Source organism: Pinus tabuliformis, chromosome 6, assembly GCF_031772625.1.
Source record: "Pinus tabuliformis cultivar Carrire ecotype Pingquan chromosome 6, CPIR1, whole genome shotgun sequence".
Taxonomy (NCBI): domain Eukaryota; kingdom Viridiplantae; phylum Streptophyta; class Pinopsida; order Pinales; family Pinaceae; genus Pinus; species Pinus tabuliformis.
The window spans coordinates 1,854,843,477-1,854,860,230 of NC_142292.1; the positions used below are offsets into that span (position 1 = coordinate 1,854,843,477).

General features: G+C 38.2%; 1 pseudogene; it reads right to left on the bottom strand.

Moving 5' to 3' along the window:
- Positions 1 to 4,581: 4,581 nt before the first annotated feature.
- Positions 4,582 to 16,754, bottom strand: part of LOC149266448 (eukaryotic peptide chain release factor subunit 1-1-like) — a 32,910-nt pseudogene continuing 20,737 nt past the window's right edge.

Genomic DNA, 16,754 nt, shown 5'->3' on the forward strand with positions numbered 1-16,754 from the left:
GTTTCCCCTTTCTCCTTAGAAGCCCTCACCCAGCGTTATCAAAAGCTAGATTTTAGCACCAGAGCTAGAATTTTTGAAATTTTCTTTCCAGAGAATGCCCAATTGCCTAGGAATAATCCTCCTTATCCTTCTTCCATTTTCCATGATCAGGCCAAGAAGATTATTTCCATTCTTTCTCACATTCTAGGCTATCATTCTGATGAGTGGGTAGATGAGCCCATTTTAGGATTCCTTTCCACATTTTCCACAGACTACTCTGGCTAGTACTCCCATGTCCTTATCCAAATTGCAGGTTTCTTTTGCAAATGTACAGTCATAGTTGAAGATGGAGAAGGTCTCCTCCTTGGCCAAAGATAATAGGATCAAGTCTTTGGAAGACTTGGTGATCAAGATAGGGTATGACCCTAAAGATGTCAATGTTGCTGAGGAGATTATGAGGAAGAAGAACTTGGACATTACAACATTGAGGAAATAGCTAAAGCTGCCAGCTACAGAAGATCCAATGACCAAGGACATTGAAGAAGGTGAAGCTCAGAAAGCAGACATGATGAAACTGATTATTGACCAAAACATACAGATCAGGTAGATGGAAGTAGAGTTGGAAAAGATGATAAAGGAGAAGGAAGACAACTTGAAGATGGCTATTGTTCCCTTGGATGCTATACCTCTTTCTCAACTACCATCAACAGGAGCAACTACTGCACCTACCACTTCAACTCAGACACCCAATGCTGAACAGGTGACATAGACACTACAAAACATGTCATTGCAGTCAAAGGAAATTGAGACCTTGCAGGGCCAACTCAAAGCTTTGGAAGTCCAGAAGGCCAAAGATGAAGTTGCTCAGATTGCTAAATTGGACAAATCTCAAAGACTTTTGGAAAAGCTGCACCAGGTAGAGAGAGACACTTCAATTTTCCAGACCTTGGACCAAGCCAAGGAAACAATTTGGATGAACATACTTGACTTAGTGAATGAGATTTGGCCTTCTATCCAAATTATATTTGAACAGAAATAGTTAATAGAGAAGGCCACTGAGACCATTGTGCAAGGAAGGGAAAATCTGGGAGAAATGCCAACTGAAGTTGCCAATATTATCATGTTCTTAAATTCAAAGTCCAGATATGAGTTGGAGGAAGTGGGAGTCAGTGACAGAACTGCCACCATTCTAGAAGTCAAGAAAGTCTTGACTAAGAGAAATCTGATTGACCAGTTGGAGGAAAGGTGTGAAACATTGGAGCTGCAAGTGAACAGATTTACAAACAGGATTGAAGCCTTAATGCAGAAGGGACTACCTAGTATATATGTAATCAATGACAAGCTGATCACTCAGGAGGACTGTATCCTAAAGATGAAAGAGGTAGCCAAAAGAAACATTAAGTTCAGTGGAATCAAAGGGAGTATGATAGCAAAGGAATTTCTGGAGACCATGTCAAGTGACTTCCATGTGCAGAATGAGGTAAAACATATTTTTATCGTGAAACCAACCTTTGCTAAATATACAAAGGTAGATGAAATCTACCACAGGGTGACAAAGTTAACAGTGCCAGATGAAAAGAGATGGGAAGAGTTACTTGATTTATTGGACTAAGGAATAACTCAGGAGTAATAAAATATTTTTCCATCAAAACAGCCGGCATAATATTCAATTCAACATCGAATTTTGTTTTGGATGACTCAGCAACAAAAACCACCCAAACAGGGCCACCGATTTCCTCAATAGCCTACGTGGCCTATTCTTTTTCCAAGACTAGATGATATTAGTTTGTAATTAGACTAATAATACATTGTCGGTTTGACAAATAATTTGCAAAGCACTATTGTAATTTTTATTATAAATAATTCATTGTTTAAAGTATTAGTGTTTAAAGTATTCATGTGGTGTGTTAAATGGTGATGTGTTTCTTCTATATATTTGTTTAAAAAATGTTATTTATTTCCTCTGTTTTCCTAAATTTATGAATTAATCAACATAAACAGTGATAATAGGATTCGTTATCTAGAGCGCCCTATTTTGGATGTTGTTAATTTTAATGTTTTCCACTAAAGTCAGGTCAAAGAATTCTTAATTTCTTTTTGGTCTGTATGGACCTTACACTTCTTCTTTTCCACCATCCATTTAAATTCTGAAAAGATCCATTTACTACAACCTAGCTTGCCCTGTGAGAACTCCTCTAAAAATTGATGGAAAACCTAGTTTAGTTTATAGACTCCATAGCCCAATGGAATTATAGCACTCAAATCAACCAAACCTTTCAAACAAACAAACAAGTACAATCATAGCTAGCCTAAAATTTACATAAAAACAAACTAAATTAAATAGAGAGATCCCTCTCTGAAGCTGGCAGGGCTAGATCTCAGCTTCTAAAGTGGTTTTGATGATGTATAATGTGTTTACTCCCTCAACCTCGAAAATACAGAATGACAACATAGTGGCATTGCAGAAATTGGATGCCATCTTAATTTTATATGTTTAAATTGATTCATAATGTTCCACAAATCTTTCTCGATGCCATGATGCGATTACAATGGGGAAAACCACACCCGAACTTTGGACAGACTCTATCCACTCCTTTAAATGGGAGTTTTGTCAAAACACATTTGACACTTATCTCTTTTTTCACCAGCTGCAATCTAAACAAACATTTACTTATGGCTTGAATTCCATCTCTTACCTGTGGTCATTTTTATTTTTTCCTATTATTTGGAGGCTACCCCCGATGTTATGCTACTATTTCATGTTGTTTGAATTTTTTTATGTTCGTTCTTCTTATTAGTAAATAATAGGTTTGGTAAAATAATACTATTTCATGTTGTTTGAAATTTTTTATGATCGTTCTTCTTATTAGTAAATAATAGGTTTGGTAAAATAATAACAGAATAGAGTTAAAAAAAATATATATGTTTGTTCTTCTTACTAGTAAATAATAGGTTTGGTAAAATAATAATAGAATAGAGTTAAAAACTAGCATTGCACCAAGAGGTGCAAGGGCACGCTGATAGTGTTTTGGGGTTTTTCCACCCTTTCAATATATAAAATGACATTTAAAATAGAAAGGTTGCCGATGTCTCACTGGAGGTAGAGGATGAACTGGTCAAGCGAGCTTGGAGGGAAAGTATCTCTTCAAAAGTCCAGTGTGCCGAAAGACTATGTAGGATGTCATTATGTCATGTCCTTTGCTCCGATGCCAAGAAAGAAAATAAATATGGATACTAAAAAGTGAACAAAAATGGTGGTCATCACATATGAAAGATATTTAATCTAGTATAAGAACAAGTGGTGAGGTAGTAGGGCGATTAGAGTTTGGATTACACCATTGTTTAGAGTGATCACTTTAGATAATAATAATTATACAAACAATTTACATGGACAACAAATCATTTAAAGTTGCATAGAGTATCTAAAATGTTGCAATATGTGAGTTGTGTTAATGTGAAAATTAAATACCATCATAATAGTTAAACCAATACAAAATTAAATATATAAGTTTAAAATATTCAATAAATGTTTTTTTCTTTACATAAAAATGAGATTAATATATAATTTTACAAAACTTTAAAATGTTTCAAAAAATTAGTAATTAATACAAATTCAACAATCATTCACTTTGTGTCCATGGGGTCTTGGATATACTGTGATTGGGTGTGTTGTTAAGGCGCTCCTAGGCGTTAAGTCATTAGTTCAATTCCTTACCCCACTCAAGTGTTATTCTTGGACATGACCATGATGTAGCGTCACCAATGTTGAACTTAAAAAAACACAAGCATTCACTTCGTACCAAAAACTATATTCCCTAACTAAGAGGGACTAATAATTTTTGTTACGATTGATTTTTTAATGGTTATTCTTATTAATTATAAAATGAGAATATGGTAACTTGTTTGTTTTTCCATGACATGTTTGATAAACTTTTAAGAGTCATTTTTATGTTGACACTCAAGAAAGATATATGCTTTATTGCAAGTGGTGCAGGAGTTCATTTGTACATTTTTTTTGAAATATTTTATATCCATTTAACATTTTCACATTATATTAATAATGTAAAAGCTTAATTTTTCTATTAGCTTGTCTATTCGTAGAAAATCCCATTGGAAAATTTGAGAGTGGTCAGTGTAAATTTTGAAATCTATGTAAAGTGAGTGCCTTAGGTTTTTTGAAGGCCTCGAGTCCATCTGGTTTAAAAAGTTCATTTTAAGCAAGGAAGATTCACAATATCATAATAAATCTGCCATCAAATTCTAGAAAAAAAACAATAACTTCAAATAATAAAGTTGCACCTAATGTAAATCGTAAAATAACATTTTGAATGAAAATTGTAAACTTAAATAAATTATGTTATCAACGAGTTTATATCCAAGATTTCACCTAACATTTTATTGGTTTATTTTTATATTATTGTTTCTTCACATAAATCTTTAAATTGCATTTGAATTAAGAATAAAATGAGTTGGTTTTTTGCAGGAGTTTTCTTTTAGCTCTCTATTGATTGTTATTTGCTATCCTTAAATGGTGAATAAAAATCCATTTATTAGTATTGTTTAAAATAACAAAATATTATTAAGGTCATTCTTATTAACGTATTAAAGGTCATATTTATTAACTTTGTGGGTTTTTTTGGAGGATTTTTCTTTTCCCTCCTTATTCTCCATCCGAAGACGTGCAAACCGCAGGGCTGACTGCCCTCCCCTTCCATGCTTTTTAGGCAGGCCTATAGTAAACTTGTGAAGCACTTCACAAGTGTTACCACTCAGAGTACCAAAATGGGTTCCATTACCATCCATAAGTATAAAACCAAATTTATCATCAGACTCTAGAAGTTCACTCAGTGCCTCTGTATGGAACTTATTATCACAAAGATAAAGAGAGGCATTAATAGGCTTGAAAGGCTCAAAATCAATAGTAACCTTCGTCTCTTTTCCGTTTTCTGTGACAATAGTTCCAGTGTACATGATCCAGGTGGCTCCAAAGACACACATAGGACAAGGAGGACTCAGGAAAGCTCAAAAATAAAAGTGTTTATATTATTCTCGAACTGGGACCAGAGCGTAGATCTTGTCGTCCTGATCGCGGTGGTGCAAACGGTTCGTCAATCTGAGTCCGTATGCGAAAGTTAGAAGTAGTCAAGGTTGGGTTGAATTTTTTATGACTGGGCAGGCTTAAGGAGGCCACAATTTGGACTTTTCCCGGCCACCGGATTCAGGCCAACTCCGGCCAGATTTTGGCGAACTCCAGCCAGATTTTGAGAAAAATTGTGGGGTCGTTAATTCAAAAACAAATTTTCAAAAAATGCATATTATGGTTATTTAAAACAAAAAATATATATTAAAAGTGGGTGGGGGCCACCAACCCCCGCCACCCCCCAACCACCCTATGTACATAACTGAATTCGGGGTCGGCGGGGGTCAAACCCGCCCGGCCCACGTGGGCCAGTCCCCGAGCGGGCGGCCCCATAAACACCATATATATTATAAAACCAACAACCCAACCCACTTTAATACATAAAAACCAACGCTCCTCAACCATTTTTCTAATATAGCCAACTCAGCCAACCACCTCGTTGGGTAATCCACCAGGTATTTTAATATAAATGCAATATTTTTACCATTGCATAGAGTTCGAGGCAGATGGAGGAACCAGGAGTGGGCACACAAATCGAGGCAAATTAATTAATTTTTAATGCAGGAACCATGAATTTTGCAGGAGGGCCAAATTTCCACTTTGTCAGATTTTGACAAATTTTATATGGATTCAACACCTCTCGTCACCACAAATGCAATGGCACTATTCATTTCTCCATCAGAGTTCTACATTTTTCGGTCATTTTCCAGAATGCACGTTGAACCATGATTGCTAAGAAAACAGGGAGTGGAACCATGAGCCTTAAAATTTTCCCGAGGAGATAAAATTTTGCCATGTCAGAATATAGTCAAGTTTATACTTGTTTTTCAGGGTTTTTCGCAGGGATTGCAATGGCGAGGTTAGATTCGCCATTTGATTTTCAGATTTCCAGTCCACCCATGGAGTAGAATCTTAGAGGAATCTAGGAGGAATCTAAAAGATTCCTTGGGTCCTAGATTCTCAATTTCTCAGAATTCAGGTTTTGGACAGTCGATTTTGCACTACTCGACGCCACAAATCTGATGGTGCGTTCAAATTTCTTATTCTCTCATTTCATTTTCCAGCCACTTTTCTAAGTGCTAGTGCAGATGCCCACATTCATGTGCAAGCAGTCATTTCCATGCGATTGATGCCGTGAGATCGATGGTCCGAGCAGCTTCAGCAGTTTGACATTCGCTTCTTCAGATGGCCCTTGGTTGTGAGGTATATGATGTGTTCATGTACTTCTTCTTTATGCATTATGCTGCACAAATCCTTGATTGATGTTGATGCAGTATCTGGTTTCTTACATGTTTTCATGATTCCTTGCTTGATGTGATGCAGAATCATCTATGTGATGTGCTTGCTGTCATGATTCGCCATGTTATGCTTTGAGATCCATTTGTTGTATGTTGATGGGATACTCATGTGTCGCCATGCATGTTTGTTTTGAGATCCCTTTTATGCCATGTTGGCGGGATGCTCATCGTGCATGAGTTTTGTGTCATACTGATAGGAGTCTTTTGACTGAGATTTATTGTAGTGGAACATCTCTTAAAGCCACTCTTACATGAGGGAATTTTTGTTGTATGATCGTGACATCATCTCTTGTGTACATCATCACTATTGACAACACTTAATGCAGTGGCCTACACAATCTTGACACCAGGGCCCGGAGACGTAGTCCCTCCCGGACAAACTCCGTTATCAACGGCTGCTGTTTTTTTATTATTATTGTTGATTGGCATGTTCCTCTTCTTTACAACATGCAAATGTATTCATTTATGTTCTTTTAAAAATGCAATTAACACATCACAAAAATAAAAGGTCTTGGAAGGATCCTTCATCACACCCGGACTTGGATCAAGTGGTATTAGAGCAGTCTTTATGTTGATGTGAATTGCAATGTGAACAATTGAACGTGCAGCGACAAAGGATGAAAAAGCGATGTACAAGACCATGCTCAAAATTTCCAAAAGAGTGGAAATCATGTATGAAACTCTATAGAAAGAGACAGAGGAAAAGGAGCGATTGCAGCATCAGTTGCAAGCCATGGAAGAGGCCCTGGAAGAACTGAAGCAAGAAAAACATAATCTTCAAACAGAGAACGCTGAATTGAAGATGCGTCTACATGAAGAGAAAGAGGAGAAACAAAGTTTGCTATGACAATTGCAAGCTAAGGATGAGGCCTTGAAAGATTTGCAGCGTGACCCATGTGAGGTAAAAGTAGTTCTCTAAATTCATGTATGTTTCCTGATAATTATTTCGCTATTTTCGAAAATCATACCATAGGAATTGGCTCCAAACTGTTGAAGAAAATTGGGTATGAAGGAAAAGGCTTGGGAGTTAATGGCCAAGGCATTGTCAACCCCATCAAAGTGGAGGAATTACCCTGTCGAACAGGACTTGGGTATGTCAGAAACGAAGTTGGAGAATGTGCTAAGACAACAAGCGAACCACCAACGACAGATGATGAGAAGTTCTCATCAGTTTTTTACAAATCGACAGAGGAGGTAAAAGATGTTGATTTACTTTCAGTTTTATCATCACATAGTATGATTTCTATTGGAGATGTGGAGATCCCAATTACAGGGACAAACATGAGGCTGCTTACCAGGATGAAGCACGAGGAGGAAGAAGAACTTGGTGTTAATAACCAAGGCATAGCTCAACCTTTGGAGGTTGTGCACGAACATCGATTTGTAGGCTTGAGATACACTAAAGGAGATTGCTCGAAGGTGTCAGAGTCGTCTGAGACATCGTTGAAATCGTCGAGGAAAGAAAATGATGGGAACACATCCCCATCATCCCATGGAAATTTCCATTGCAGGGAAAGAGCTGAGGCAAGCTCGCATCGCCATACTGACATCAGATACAACAAGGGAAGGTATAACCACTTTCGATCTTCAAATTTTCATTTCGATTATGATCATGTTGATAATAATGAACGTAAAACATGGCATCAAAAAACATGCACCTTTTGTGGATTCCATAACCATACATTTTCTAAGTGTTGGAAAAGAATGGCATCACTCAAAAGGATGAGGCATGAAAGGCCCTCTCAACAGTGTTGAAAGAAACAGGTTAAGAAAATATGGAGGAAGAAAACCTACTACAGTCATTGCGATAGAAGTGGCCACCAAAGAGCCACTTGTTGGAGGCTCCATCCACAGCGGTGCCTTAAAGACAAAGCATCGGTGCGAGAACCAAGTGAAACAATTGTTCGACAAGCAAAATCACCACAAGGAGGTGACCCATTCACATTGATAAGTGAAAAATGGTTTCTAGACATGTTGTCGTTTCATGGTCGTTCTTTTGTAAATTATTTGTTGCATTTTAAAATGTAAAAGTGATGATGTGTTTTCCATCACTTATTCAGCAACAATGATGTCTGGTCGTATTTTGAGTCGCATTTTACATTCTGAAAATGATGTTATGTTTCCATCACTTGTCAAAACAATAGTCTTTGGCCTTATGTATGTAAGTCATTGTTGTGGTCACCAAAAACCCCCCTCTTTGTTTAGTATTAGCAATAATATCAAGCAAAGGGGGACCCTTAACAAAAAATCCCAAAAATATTTTTATCCAAATTTTTGTATTTAACTCCCTAAAAGCTAAATTCATCGCAGAGAGAGAGTGAAGAGTTTTCCTATGCGCGTAAATAAGCTGCAAAGAAAGCGATGCGAAATTTATCACATCACATATTTTGAAAGCACCCTTAAAAGAAAATAAAAAGGAATCGCCGACGGCCGATATGCGACGTCGCATATCGCAAACGCCGCAAAAGCAGCACACAACGAGCAAATGAAAATTGCGATATTGCGATTTGCGATCTGCGATCCTACAAGCTACGATTTTGCGATTTGCGATCTGCGACGAATGAAACTATTAATTGCTGCAACACGAATCGCAGAAACCACTCATCGCAAAGTTTCTTCGGCATGATCTGTAAACCCAAAATCGAGCGCGCACCTTAAGGGAAATTAATGATTGCACGCCTGAGTATCCAAAGATGATCGTGTTGCATTTTTCGAAGAGTCAAGTCGTTATGAGTGTCATGCTTATGCATTCATTAGAGTTTAAAGCTTTCATGTCAATCTTTTCGTCATGTCTCTTTTCCTTTGCGTAAACTATAAGGCAGTAACTGATATAAATCTATATGCAGGAAACATCTAAGGAAAAGGAGAAAGCGCCAACACTTGAAGAACAGAGAGGAGATGCCTTCGCAAATGAATGATGCATGCAGCAGAGCCATGGATTCCAGGGTATCACTCCACAGACACTGATGAAAATAGACTATCCAAGACTCAGAGTCAAAGGCGCACAAAAGCAGCATGTTTGCAAAAGATCCTGAAGCTCAGATTGGGTAAAGCAAAAAGAAAAACGCTGAAAAGGGATGATGCTTCAGAAAAGCCTGGAACAAAGAATGGAAGCAATTTTCAATACGTAAGATTGTTCAGGCAACGAAATCCCTAACTCATTGAGTCATTCACATGGCCAGAAACCGAAATAGCAACAGCACAATCAGTTTGAAAGAAATCTGGGTTATACTAAGTATACACACAGCAAAAAACACCCAGCGAGAGGAAGATTTTCAAAATATCTTCTAGTTTGTTAGAAAGAGGTGCCAGCTTTTGTTATTTCTACTTTCATCGCCTGAGCAAAAGGAAAAGACAACCAGCCGACTCTTTCCAGGCGAACCTCACATTGCTTACAGCACTAAGGAGCAGATACAGAAACGGTTGGAAATTAGATTCAATTTTTAGAAATAATTTTGCTTTAGTAAAAGGGCGGTCATTTGAAGCCGTTCCCTAAATTTGTGTAATTAAGATTAGTTAGTTAGTAGTATTTAACCCTTCTCATGGCATTTGGAGAAGGGTCCGGAAATTTGTCAAAAAACTTGTCCTCAGAACATGCACTTTTGCACCCTCGAAGGGGGTTTTTGATGAATGGATGGATCGAGATTTATTTATGTTTGCATTTTAATATCTGCTACTGATGTTGCACTTCTGTAATCTTAGTAGATGTTAGAAGTAAGTAGAGATAAATCGTTATTGCTTGAAGTTTGTGAGTGAAAATCAGTCATAAATGGTACTTTTATCTCTTGATTAATTTCTGCTCATATTCTTAGAGTGATATACAAATGATTTGTTTATATGTTAATGTATGAATGTCTGGATTACCATTTGGCACTTTTGTACGGTGGAATCATTTGTTTGTTCTTGACATATGAATAACTGATTATGCGATATGCTGTTCACAACTGTTTTGCCTAACTTCTTATGCAGAATGGTTCATCTTAATTGTATTATATTCTTATGATAGCTGAATGATCTTTACTACCAGTTGTTGTATGAAATCTTTTAGATCGCATAATGAAAGAATTTTACCCCGGGTTAGTATAGATTAGATGTGTTGTTTTTGTTAGATTACAGTAGCATAGAGTCAGTTTAGAGTCTAGAATTAAATTAGTTTAAAATTACCTTTAGATTAGTATCTTCAAAATCTACACACACACACATCTTTTAGATTGGGAAGCTGGTCCCATCATCCCCAGTCGGACCCGCTACACCAAACGGGCAAGGAGCTGCCAACCAGGTTCCCAACTGGGTGGGTATCCCCCTTGTTGTTGACCCGATTTCGGGGCCCTCAACATATTTGGCGCTAGAAGGAGGGCACGAACTATGAATGGCAACTAAGTCAAAATCTAAATGCCATTCTGAGAGTAAATCACCCTCATCAACTCCCCCGACTTCTCCACTACGGTTAAACCCGGAGTTAGAAGTCGCTCGAGTATCCACCGCTGCTACCTACTCCAATATATCAGACCAATTCATTATTGAACCCCCTGAAATTCAAACTTTGATTCGTAAACTCCAGGGATTCTCTATTTTTTCTCATAGGTCTGATAAATCTAACAGCAGCGTGACTTCGTAGTACAATCCTGCTCACCCTCTGACCAGATTGAAGAGTGAAAAATTTGGTATTCAACCAAGTGAACTCCCTCTCCCTACTAGGAAAAGAGCAAGGAAAGCACCACCAGAGTCTGACCGTGAGACTCTTTCATCCACTTCGTCCATTTCAACACCCTCACCGCGAAGTCAACCACCCACATCCTCATCCCAAATCACTCATCCACCTTCCACACTTCCTCTTAAATCATCAAAGATCATAATACCTTCATCTTCTCAGCATCAGGGACCGTCTTCTGCACTCTCATTAACTAGCAGCTCAACGATGGCCCAGTCTCCATGGAACAATCCTGGGGCGGTTTTAATGCCTCCACCCCTGAGCCCAATACCGGCCCATCCTGAGAAGTGGCTACCTAAATTCAATCCAGAAACAGGCATGTTAGCTGAAGAGCATATTAATAATTTCATGCTTTCTGTTAATCTCAACGGAGTTACCAACGAAGATGCTGTCGTCCGACTTTTCCCTTACACAATGCAAGGAACAGCCGGGTCATGGTACTTTTCGTTACCTTCCGGGTCCATCACAAGTTGGGACATTTTTCAAAGTCAATTCCTCACCAAGTTTGGCAATGACAGATCAACAGCGACATTGATCAATGACCTATCTAATCTTAAAGCTGAGGCTAGAGAACCCATTGAAGATTTCAATTTACGGTTCAACAAGATCCTCAACAAGATTCCCGCTGCTTCTCAACCCAGCGAGGAAGTAAGATGTGAATGGTACATCACGGCCTTACCATCTAACTTGGCTATCTTCGTAGATAGGGAAAACAAGACGACCTTAGTTGAAAACTTAACTGAAGCGTTAGCAGTAGAAAAACGCGTAGTTGCCCTAGAAAAGAGATCTGCAATAGAAGAACGCAAATCTAAGAAGATCTCTTTCAAAGAAGACACCAAGAAGAAGCAAATGAAAGATCCTTTCGATATGGAAGGATTACAAAAGGTGTTAAAGGCCATGTCCAACGAGATGATTGATATAAGAAAGCAAGTAGCAGAAACTTCTTCAAAAAAGCCCTACAGATCTTTTAAAAGAAACCTTCCCATGGAGGTGAAACCACCCAATGCTGTCTCAAACGTCGAATATGAAGAAGAAGAAGAAGAGAATACCACTGAAGGGCAGACCGATGATGAAGAAGTTGTGGAAATACAAGGAATGTGGGATTTCATCCTCCCACAAGAAGAGGATCAAGAAGCATTTCCGGTTAGCACACGAAGCAAAAATCAACTTGATCCTCCCCAAACTACCCCTAAACAGAAGGGCGCAAGCCCTGCAACAAAAGATAAGGTCGCAACAAAGAAAACAACCGCTAGAGTGACCCAATTTAGCACAGTCCAATCAGATCAAGTACCTCCATCAAGAACACTGATAGTGTCGGGTGAAATGGAGTATAACATTATCGATGACATGAAAAAGACTAGGGCTAATATCACTCTTTACGAATTGAGCAAATTGAAACATCAACAGAAAATAATGATGAAAGAATTACATGTCGTGCCTTCTACATCTTTACCTACAGTTGTAGCTTCCCACAACATGGGAAGACCTCCAACCAACATGATCAATAAGATTGATCCGAACGACATTGCCTTGATTGGAGGAAGGTCAAGATCCCATACTCCTCCTTTTCTCCTCACTTATGAAATTTTCAATAAAAACGTGCACAATTGCCTGATTGATTCTGGTGCTTCAACGAATATTCTACCCAGATCAATATGTGCCAAATTGAATGTTCAGCCTCAGAAATCTGCAGTGCGCATAGTTCAACTTGATCGATCTCAGGTCGAAGTGATTGGTGAACTTAACCAGGTGACCATAAGATTGTCGTCTAACCCGAAAGTATGTCAGGTTATCGACATTCTAGTAGCTGATATCCCTGAATTCTATGGTTTAATTCTTAGCAAGGATTGGTCCGAGAAACTCCATGGATATTTCTCAACCGACTGGTCGCACATGTGGTTACCCTACAACGGCAAACCCAATCAAATAAAGGTTGAACGAGAATTGCACCAAAAGTACATAGTGACAGAACTGGAAGGAGAGACCGAAGCAATAGCATACAACAGCAGTATCATAGGCAATTACTCGGTAGATTCTTTCCTTGGCAATTTCAATGCTCACACTTCACCTTACTTAGAAAATTCAGTTGTGTCCCAAGTTGAAAATTTTTCCCAAACTGATGATTCAAAGTGTTTTAATTTTTTAGATAATTCTGTAAATACGTCTTTATTTTGGAAATTATATTTTGATGGCTCTAAATCTAACGAGGGAGCAGGAGCAGGATGCGTTCTGGTTAACCCAGATGGGAACAAGACCATGCTTACATGCAGACTTGAGTTCGATTGCACAAACAATACAACGGAATACGAAGCCTTGGTGCAAGGCCTATACAAAGCAATCGGTTTGAATGTTAAGTATCTTCAAGTCTTTGGAGATTTCGAAATTGTCGTCAAACAGGTACGTAACACCATACACTGCCTGTCAAGTCATTTAAAGCACTATCAATCTTTAGTACAAGATCTGACTTCGCATTTCATAGCATTCAATATTTCGTCAATCCCAAGACTCCAAAATGCGAGCGCAGACCTGTTAGCTAACGTAGCCTCTAGACTGATTCCCTCCGAAGATTTTAGTCCCGATAGGTTTTCAATAGAATTAATCTTTAAACCATCCATCCCTGACAACATCACCAACTGAAGAGTATTCAATGACGATCCAGACATTGTAAATTTCCTCACTTCTGAAGGATCCTACTCAAATAAAATAATTGACGAAGACCATCATAATCACCAAATTCAGCAAAATAGCACTGATAACGCTATACCTAAATCGGTGGTTAAGTTAGAAGATTTATATGATTTGAAAAGTCGGTTTAAAAGGTCTGCCAATTCTAAACTCTACAGTTCAACTCTGAACTATGAATTAGTGAACCTAGGAACCGATCAGAAGCCGCAAAACGTTAATCTAGGCCATGGCCTAGCCCCTGAAGAAAAATCAGCATATATCCGTCTTCTGAGACAATTCAAAAATGTTTTTGCGTGGAATTACGATGAGCTGAAAACATACAACACTTCTATAATTCAACACACTATCCCTATGATTGACAATGAAAAACCTGTCCAGCAGAAGCTTAGAAAAATCCACCCCAACTTAGAAAATTAGATAAAGACTGAGCTAAATAAATTGTTGAGAGCCAGAATAATTTTCCCCGTCAGACACTCCAAATGGGTATCCAATATGGTGCCTGTTAGGAATAAAAACAGAGATATTAGAATCTGTATTGATTTCTGGAATCTCAACAAAGCCTGTCAGAAAGACAATTTTCCCCTCCAACCTATGGAGCAAATACTACAGGCAGTAGCGGGCTCAGAATTAATGTCTTTCCTGGATGGATTTTCAGGATACAATTAAGTGCTAGTACATCCCGATGATCAGTTGAAAACCACATTCCGAACCAAGTGGGGAACATACGCATATCGGAAGATACCATTTGGTCTGATCAATGCCAGCGCTACCTTTCAGAGAGCCATGGACATCGCGTTTAAAGGTTTAGTCAATAAATCGGTAGTGATTTACCTGGATGATATAACAGTGTACTCCAAGAAGCGAAGTGACCATCTCAAAGATTTGAAACAGATCTTTCAAAGATGCTTAAGGTATGGAATTTCACTTAACCCAAAGAAATCTTTTTTCGCATTAAGTGAAGGGAAATTGCTCGGATTCATAGTGTCGAAATTTGGTATTCACATTGAACCTGACAGAATCAAAGAAATTTCCGAAATATCCATACCCGATAACAAAAAGGCCATGCAATCTTTCCTTGGACAAATCAATTTTGTAAAAAGGTTTGTCCCCGATTTTTCACGTATTATTTCTCCTTTACAAAATATGATAAAAAAGAATTCAAATTTTAAATGGGGCATAGATGAGCACGAAGCATTCAACTTGATCAAACAAGCTATCATCAACGCTCCATCTTTAGCTACCCCAAATTTTTCAGAATCTTTCATCTTATACACTTTTGCCTCAGAGAAATCTTATGCCACGATTTTGACTCAAGTAAATCAAGAGAAGGTGGAAGCTCCAATCGCATTCTTTAGCTCGAACTTACAAGGTGCTGAACTCAATTACTCAGACGTGGAGAAACAGACTTATGCTGTTTTCAAAGCGATCAAATATTTCAGACCTTTCTTACTTAAAGCCCATACCAAAGTCGTAGTACCGTTTCCAGCGGTAAGAAACCTTTTGGTACAGAAGGATGTGGGCGAAAAGAGAGCAAATTGGATTACCTCTCTACAAGAATACGATCTTGAGATCAAACCAGCAAACATCGTAAGGGGTCAAGGCTTCTGCAAGATGTTAGCTGGAGCATCGCAAATTCCTGAGAACTCATCTGAAGAGGTACACATGTATGAGGAACTCCACGATGGACCAACAGGTGGACACTATGCTGGAGAGACTACTGCGCATAAGATCTTACGTGCAGGACATTATTGGCCCACGCTGTTCAAAGACTCATACAATTATGTAAGGAAATGCCAAATCTTCCAGACTGCTGCAGGGAAACAAAGGAAATTGTCCATGCCACTACAGCCGGTCAACATCGAGCAACCATTCAGCCAATGGGGCTTGGACATAATAGGTGAGATCGTTCCTCACTCTTCTAAGCAGCATAGGTATATCCTCATGGCAACAGATTATTTTACTAAATGGGTAGAAGCAGTTCCTCTCAAGACAGTTAATTATGAAAACATTATTGAATTCATAGATCAATTTATCATCACTATGTTTGGATTGCCAACGGCCTTAATGTTTGATAATGCATCATACTTTTCTGGAAATGCAATGACTGAGTTTGCATTAAAAAGAGGGTTCAAATTGAAATACTCTGCTAATTACTATCCACAAGGTAATGGGTTGGCTGAATCAACAAACAAAAACCTAATCAGGATTATCAAAAGAATAGTCGACCAAAACCAAAAGAATTGGCACAAAGCGCTGGTAAATGCTTTATGGGCAGATAGAATCACGAAGAAAGCTTCAATCGGCACTTCTCCCTTTAATTTAGTTTATGGGAAAGAAGTGGTTCTTCCAACTCACTTAGTCATTCCCTCTTTGTCTTTAGTACAACACATCGATGAAGTATCTACTTCCTCTTTGCAATTAAGACAAATGGAAATAATCAAACTAGAAGAACGCCGAGAACAAGCTAAGAAAACCCATGCTCACCACCAAGCGCTAATAAAATCCTCTTTTGACTCAGCCATCATAACCAGAAAGAACTTTCAAATGGGAGATTTAGTTTTGAAATGGGATAAGGCTCATGAAGAAAAGGGCAAAGATACGAAATTTCAGAAGTTGTGGCTTGGTCCTTTTCAGACTGTAGAAGTCATAGGCCCATCGACGTTTGTGTTGCAGTATTTGGCAGGTAGAAGAGATTCTTTGCCTGTGAATGGACAGATTCTTAAAATGTATTTTCCATAGAAGATCACTCTTCTATTTTTTGTAGGATAGTTTTAGTTTCTTTTATTTTGTTTTTCTCTTTCTTATAAATAAAACCGGTTGTAAATGATCATTGAATAAGATTCATGAAAGAGCACACTAACTCTCTATCAGATTTTGATTTTACTTGTACAAATAGCAAAACTTTTCGAAAAATCTGATTTTTATTATTGACAAATAGAGT